We start from the raw sequence: 8,493 nt of genomic DNA, 5'->3' as shown, positions 1-8,493 counted from the left end.
AAAAAAAAGAAGAATGTAATATAACATTTTAGAAGTTCTTCAGATACACTGGGACTTTTGAATACTGTGAATGCAATTAATCAGTTTAACGTGCAAGTATAAGAACTGTGGAAGAGTGAAATTCTCTATAATGCATGCAGAATCCCAGACGTCAATAGTAATACTGTTTAAAACATATAGATTATTAATAAGCCAAAAAATTATAGGCTATTAAACAAAAACAAATTGCTGGCTGTTTCTGCTATTGATACATTTTAAATCATATGTTCATTGATATAATTTTTATATAAGATTTTATCATAACAAGTTTTATAATGTTGTTCTAACTCATGATCACTATGTAAACAATATGCAGAAAGTCAGTGCATGTCTTCACATATTTTTTCTCATGGTCAGAAATAGAATTATTGAAATGGGTTATAATAATGTTCGAAATTTTTATTAAAAGTCACGATGGTTAAAATCAGCAAATAAATAAATAAGTAAATTGGTAAATAAAGCATTAGACTTGCCAATAGTTAATCCTGTGCTTTTAAGTTGAGTCAATAACTTAAACTGATAGAGCTGATATTATGTGTTAGTCATTGTATGATTTATTTTTCTAGACAATTTTATTTTAGACACAGATCATTCTAATCTCACTTTTTTCACAAGAGCAATAGTAATAGAACTATGAGGGCCCCAAATGTAGATGCCTTTCCCATCTAGATAATCCAGAAAAGACTGTTATAGGAGCCTCAAGTGAGCCTCACAGTTAGAATCAACTTGGGAGCTTTGTAAACATGAAGATTCTTATATCTCTTGTAAACTCAAGTCAGAATCTGTGGATATTTTCATATATTAACATTTAAGAACCACAGATTCTAACTTCAGAAATAATATGAACAAGTTAGTCAAATTTGCTGATTCTTGGTTTCCTTCTTTGTAAATTGGGGATAATTATATTCATCTCATAAAATCATTGTGAAGATTACATTAGATAAAACCAAGATGACACATGTGAAGCAAGCAATAATTCGTACTATTCTGAATTATTGCCATTGACCCAGAGTTCAGGGTTTTCTGGGCTAGTTCAATGGAAAAACAAAAGATTTCAGGATAGTTTCAAAAAGTAAGTCAAATAATCATGACATTTAGACATATTACTGACTAAAATGAAACCAGAATTTGGCCGAGTGAAAGAAAAATGAGTGTTGGAGGGTCTGAGAGTCTCAGTGAAGTTAAAGAAAAATGCGTATGAGTCTACACAAAGAGTTTTCAGGATGGAGAGTGGAGAAGAAAGTGTGCTCCCCTTCCTCGATTTATAGAATGGAAATGTATATGTGTGTGTGTGCGTGTGCGTGTATGTGCGTGTGCGTGTATAAAATAGTTGGAAATGTGATAACACTACCAAAAGTACATGACATCAACTATAAAAGTTGTAAAATGTCAAACAAGTCACAATTTGACATGGGACAATTTAAAACTCTCAAGACAAAATCAAAACTTTATTTCTACTGCATCCAAAGAATCTGTTCCTCTCTCCTAAAAAGTTATGTCACTCTTCATGAGAGTAAGAGATTAGAGAACAGAATGAGAGAAGTTGCCAAATATTGGGGAGTTAAAATTTAAGACCTCATTGGTCTAGTAGCCCCAGGTTGTGAGAACACCAAGAGAATGGTGACAAAATATAATGACTAAGGTGGAGTTGAAGATCAATGTGGCCGAGGTCAAGGGCCTATGAAATAGCAATGCATCATTTGGATTTTCAACATAGTTGAATGGATGGCAGGGTTTGGGGATAGAGAGGAAGATTGTCCTCTAGAGGGAATAAAATGATCAGTGGAAGGTGGATAGTGTACAGGAGGCCAATAGATGAAACAGAGAAGTATGGCAAGGCTATGGTCATGGTCATGATGTGTACCTCATTTACATTAGGTTGAAAGAATAATGGTATATAAGTGGGTAGCTTTACCAAGCTGGAGTTGTGCCTCCTGCCCTAACCCCAGTTCCCATGAACATGAGAGAATAAGTAGTGTTTTCTCAGGCAGTTTCAAAGAAAACCAAGTTCCTTGGAGGAGCATCAGATTTCCAGAAACCAGAAGGCTCTGTCTGGGAAGAGTTTGAGAATGCCAGGAAAGCTATTTCCCATGGTAGGGCCACCCAGCTCCCTGAGTGTGCTCCTAGAGTTCTCAAACAGAACCTCACTCTCAAAAGAGGATGCTGACCTTGTGGCCATCACCTTGAAATTCCTGTTAATTTTGTCTCAGAATTTGTATTTTGTAAGTGAAATCTGTTGGGACGGTGGAGAATGTGCGGGCAGCTAAGAGCCTCACCTGTCGTCTTGCCTCCCGGCCTTCCTGGACATGACCTCAGCTACCTTCTGCCCCTGACCCCTGCCACACTCCCCCACTGCTCAGCAACTTGCTGCTGCCCCAGGGTAGGGTGACTAGGGCCACACAGTGGAGGTTGTGGGGCAGACCAGGCTCCTGTGACGGACTGGATTTGCCCTCTTTAGAGGGAGCATGACGTTAAATGATTTTTTATAAACCATTGTAACTGGTTTAGAAAGAGACCACAGAAGAAAGAAAAAAGCTTCTTTCCTCTGCTTTGTGCACAAGGGGAAATTTTACATTTTGCACTGGCCCTACAATTTGCGTGGGTGGCCCTGACTGAAGGTTTCTAAGGGTAACAGAAAAGATTACAGAAGGAGGGCAGTGGTGAGAAGAGTGATTAGAGAGAGGGGACACCACACTGACTTTAGGGGAGGATGGATTGATAAATTGAGATAACAGGGGATGATGGACTTTGCATTTTGAGCAGTGGCCAAGGATGAGATTGTGAGAGACATGAAAATTACCCTGTCAAAGATCCAAATGGAGTCTGGCAAAAAGTTTTAGTGTGAGTACACAAAAGAACTCCAATGCTTAACTTTATTGCTGATGGTCTCAGCTCAGGGTAACAAACAGGGAATTGAGAGGTTCTTATAAGTTGATTCAAAAAATCCTTTTCCGGGGGCTACTCAGAGAATCTTCACTTCAAATTTGAAACAGCTCCTCTTGTTGAATACAGCAGTACTTTGCATGGTATGTGTGGGCAGATGTAAGTCAAGGGAAGGCAGTGGGTATAGAATTTGGGTCTTTTTGTAAAGAGCTGGATGCAGCCAAGCCTATAGAGCTTACAAAGGAAAAAGAAAAGACTTTGAGTCCTGGCTTTTCAGTTACCAATTTGTCCTGTATTAAAGACCTTAATTTCTTTGAGATTTATTTGTAAAATGAAGATAATGATAATTCCTGCTTTCTGACTGCCCAGGGTTGTTGTGTCAATGTATATCATAAATGTGAAATTGCCTTGCAAATAGCTACATAAATATTATTTTAATTCTATATATATTTTTGAAGGATTATAGTATATTTCAAATGATTCTGTGATGGCATTAGGAGAGAGATGCTGGAGTCCTGCGTTATCACTGCTGGCCCTACGTGCCTTGAGGGGGAAACCTTAGGGTGGAGTAATGGAAAAATTTAAAAACAAAACAGAAGGAAAAGGTGAAGTTCCAAAGAACAGAAAAGCTAAGTTTACATATGCAAATGCAAAGTGTAAATGAGTGAGTGTCTTACAGGTAGATATTAGGGTCATAAGAATGTAGGCAGAGAAAGAAAAGGTCACATCTTTCTGAATTTTAGAATATTTTTCACTCCATATCATTTACCTATATCTAAGTAGTCTAAATTTTTTTCTTTGTTTTTTTCTCTTTTTCAATATATTATGGAAGTATCTAAAATGTAAGTGGGCTTCATCCTACTTACCCACCTTCCTTCCTTCATTTACCAGCGGAATACCCACAAAAGAGCAACTGTGGACAGTGTGAAAAAAATGAACAAACAAACCCCAAACAAAAAAACAATTACCAATCCAAAGAGAACAGTGAAGCATTTTATTAAATAATAATGTCATGGTTTTAGAAAAGGAGCTATGAGTAGCCCAGAACCTGAAATTTGAGTAAAATGTTTTAGTCCCTTCCATATTAATTCAAGCCAGCTTAATTCAAACCAATGTTTTTGAAATATCTTTTCTCAAACACATATTTATATTTTTTAAGTAGATAACATCCATCTTTCCAATTTTGTGAGATTTTGGAGACAGAATTTAAAATCGTATTGTGTGACAAAATTGTCATCCCCCACAGTGGAGATGAAAATAGTAGCTGGAATAAAGTATAAAGTATAAATATTCGGTGTCCATACTAGCTCAATTCTCCTAGGTGGCGGTGATGGCTTCTCTTCTTTGAAAAGATTGCCACCTAGGGGAAATTACAAATCAAAGCAACATCTGCAATGCACCACAGAAGCTGCATGATACCTAATGATACATTTAAGAAGAAAAGAATGTAAAATTCTCTCATATTTCAGCAAATTAGGTGGGCCACCTAAAAATCATACTAACTAGTGGGCTAGAATGTGTGTTTGTTTATAATTATTTTTTTTCTAAGTATCATTAGAACTGCATAGCTTTTGTTTATACAGTAGAGCTTGATTTTTATTTTTTCCTCCATACCTAGAAATATATTTAGAAAATACACATCGTGAAATTTTATTACAGGGATAAAAATTACATTTTGAGCAAATGGTTCAATTCAAACATTATAAATAACTTTAATTAGCACCCCGAAAGTGTTTAACAGCCTAACATGTAAAGAATTTCCACGTAAGTCTTAGAAATAAGGAGAAAAACTTTTCTCCATGGATTTATCTCTGAAGATTTATGACTAAATTCTCAAATTAGAGCAAGTAGAGTGGGAGATCATTTAGTTGGTTAATTCAGGTAAAAGGGGCTATTTTTTTTTTTGCTTCAATTTCTGATGTATTTGATACGTCTTAGAGAATCACTGCATTTTCTAAAAACATATTTAACATGAAATATGATCCATGTAGTAACCTTACCTTTACGTGCTAATGTTAATAAAAAAAAAAATAGAAAACTTGAAAGGAACAAATCTTTAAAGTCGGTTTAAATGGATGATTGAGCGGTTATGAGTAATTTATGTCCTGTTTTTTTTTTTAAAAAGGTTACTAACTTTAAAATTTAACTCTTTTAAAAAATCTCTAAAAACAAATTAAATCACATGTTCCAAAGAGAATAATTTTTGGTTGATTAGCTGCCTCTGGATTATGAGTTTTTAATGTATCAAGAATTACGAAGTAGAACACAGTATAAATAGAAAATAAAAACAAGCATATGGATTATTTTAAGAACTTTTATTGTCCTGTGTTTACCCTTATTAAATCAATCTTCATTATCTTTAGCGACAACTTATGAACTCATCACTCTTCCTCACTAAATGGTAAACACCATGGGGGCATAGACTACACTTTACATACGGTCATTTCTAGGGTACTATATGGTCAGTGTCTGTTCTGATTAACTGGTGCCCACAGCACACATCATTAAATACTTTGAATATAATTCTTAGATGTATCTATAGCACTTAAAATAATGCCTGACATTCAGTAGGAATGTAAAACACAATGAGTGAATGAATGAATGAATGGCCTCACAAATGGGATCTGTCCCTTGCTTTTAAGTGTATGTTTATGAAATGTACCACTCTCCTATAGAAAAAGAGCAAAACATAATTAAATTAACCTTCCATAGAAGGCATAATTAATAGTTGTAAGGTAAATGTGAATATAAATTATTCTCATTGCTTTTTAGATGATTATTAACCTAAACTTCTTCATAGGTAATCAATAGGTGGTGTGCACACCAAAGGTAACTATTTTGTCATATGAATTTTATGAAAAAAAGATTCTAAGACGCATTAATATAAATTATGAATGTATCTATTTGGATAAGTAAACTTGACGTTTGATCACTGCCTGGTAAAATTATTTAAATTATTTGGCAGTTCACAGGTAACACCCCTAAGCTATGTTAAATTCAATAAGCACTGATTATCTTGTTTGCAAAGTAGCTGTTATAAATCCAAACTTTAGTGTCCTCTAGTTTTCATATAAAAATGGCTAATAATAACATGCGAAAATGCCTAATAATAATAAACACCATTAATTCTAAAAAAAAAAAAAAATTCCTTGTAGATCTGCCTTGTAATCTGGACCAATCACCCTCCTCCCTCTAGCCTCCTTCAACAATACATCATATGAAATCCTCATCAAATCTCATCCTGTTCTATTCCTCATGAGCCCTTTTTTTTAGTGCAAGTCAATGACTTTGTTAAATTGGATAAACAAATACATACTAACATATTCATGGGGAATTATTAATTGCCAAGTCTCTCCTGATATATGCAGAATTTAATAGTTGATTTATAAGAGAAAAAATTGTCTTAAAGTAGTGAAGATGTTTTAGAGAGAACACAAATATTCCAATGACCAGTAGAAACTATTTTGAAAAAAGTCGAGTTTTAAAGTATCCCAAAATTTAAACTCCCTGTCCCTTATTCATACTGTGGCTGGGTCTGATGGTAACCTTAGTGACATAGGAGTTACATTACGTGGTATTATTCCTAGCTAGTTCTTATTTTCTATTGTTTCATCCACATTTTCTATTTAGAGTCTTACTCTAATTCCTGATACTTTTTTTTTTTTAAGCTGAACTTTTCTCAGCTTTTACATTTGGACTCTTCATTATACCCATATGACCTCCTGACACTGACTATTGCTTTTATTTTTTATACTGTATTTAATTTTTTTTCTAACCGTGACTGCCATGTGGCAGCCCTTGGGCTCTTTTCCTGCCAATAGCGAGCCATTTTCCATTTCTACTCACTTCCATTAGGGATAGCTGATTCCTAATTAGAGAATTAAGAATTCTGCAATCAGAATGAGCTTTATACTTTCACCTTGGAAGAAAAGGGAAAGGGGCCAGGAAACTGCTCTAATGATGGGAATAGTCTAGCAGTTTTGCACTCTGCTTCTTTTATCTCTTTAAAATTTCTCATCCCATAAATAATTTATCACAGAACCTTTGAACACCAATTACTGACACTCAGCATTTTTCCAGTACGTATTACAATATGCGGCATGAGTGCAAAACTTTGACTTTGCATATAGACTCAGAGTTATGCCTTTGAATAATCTAATCTACTCCATTTCACAGAGTAGAGTTAATGATATAAGGAAGCAGACTGTGTGGCTTCCAATCTGTCACCTATTAGCTGTGCAACCATGAATAAGTTGTTCAAGAGCTGTCTCCATCAGCTTTCTCATTGATAAACTAAGCACATGGTGCTTAGTGCAGGCTCTGGCACGGGTCTCAGCAAATGCTAGTTTAAACATGGAATAAGATAAATGTTGGCTGTCTTAAATTTCCAAACCAGGCACTTTAAATTGTAGAATTACAACAAACTTAAAATATATTTTCAGGTATACTTTAAGAGGAGAATTGATGCTGTATGGATTACCTAGGAGGTTCATAAATTCATGATTCTGTGGCCCAGCAAGTTGGAGCTAAGAGCTTCCTTGTTACATTAAAAGATTTTGTGCCCAGTTCCTATAAGGATCTATCTAACAGAGTTCAGAATGCAAGAAATTTGGTTGGGTACCTGCTCTCTAACAGTTCCTTCCGTGCTCACCCTTCTCTAGGCTTTTTTACTGAAAGTGATTTTAGTACACACATCACGAATTAGTCACCATGCTTCCCTGTTAGAACTATCTGATAATAATAGTTCATTACATAGATTTATTCAACTACTAGTTCTATGTTATTCGTTTCTTTAAATAATATTAAGAATATTTCATGAGAACTTCTTATGCGCGACAGGCTCTGCACTGGAAATACAAAATTAGTTCCTTGCCCTGTAGGATTTTCTGGGCTGAAGAGAACCATACACAACTTACTATAATTTCAAAAGGATGATGGAATAATGACTGAAGTGAGTCCTCACAGAGCAGGAGTACCTACCCTTTCTAGAGATGCTCGCGAGCAACTGGAGAATGCATTACCAAGGAACTCGTGAGCGTGGAAAGTGACTCTCGGGCTAAGGCAGAGGCAATCCTTAGCATCAATTTATGTACCCAAAAAAGTAGTTAAGCAGATGGAAGGAGCTGGAAATAGGGCAGTAATAAAAATATTAATTATTCTCTGAATGCTAGAGTCATGCTCTAATTAGTGGCTGTGGTCATTAATAAATTTAATGATGCTCAGATCCCAGGAGGTAAATGACTATCACAAATCCTAAATTTAAAACTAGTCGAATAAACATATATTTTCATTTTTGTTTCTTAGGATTAAATTATAAAGCATAAATTTAGTTTAGCATTTAGGATTTCAAAATATGAATTCAAAATATGTATAATAGTAATGCCTTTAGATAAACTATTATTAACAGTGTAAAATTATTATAACTCTATAAAAATAATAATTTGTGGAAATCCAAAGACTCTTGGTGGGTCTGTTTCCCTCTTTTATAAATTTTGATAGTTCATGACTTGATCTCATAGGTCAAAAAGATATTATTAAAAAGTAAGGCATATGATAACACATTCAAATAAA

This window comes from Rousettus aegyptiacus, unplaced genomic scaffold (assembly GCF_014176215.1).
Source record: "Rousettus aegyptiacus isolate mRouAeg1 unplaced genomic scaffold, mRouAeg1.p scaffold_m13_p_2, whole genome shotgun sequence".
Taxonomy (NCBI): Eukaryota; Metazoa; Chordata; class Mammalia; order Chiroptera; family Pteropodidae; genus Rousettus; species Rousettus aegyptiacus.
The sequence above is the reverse complement of the archived record's forward strand: the minus strand, read 5'-3'. Positions refer to the sequence as shown.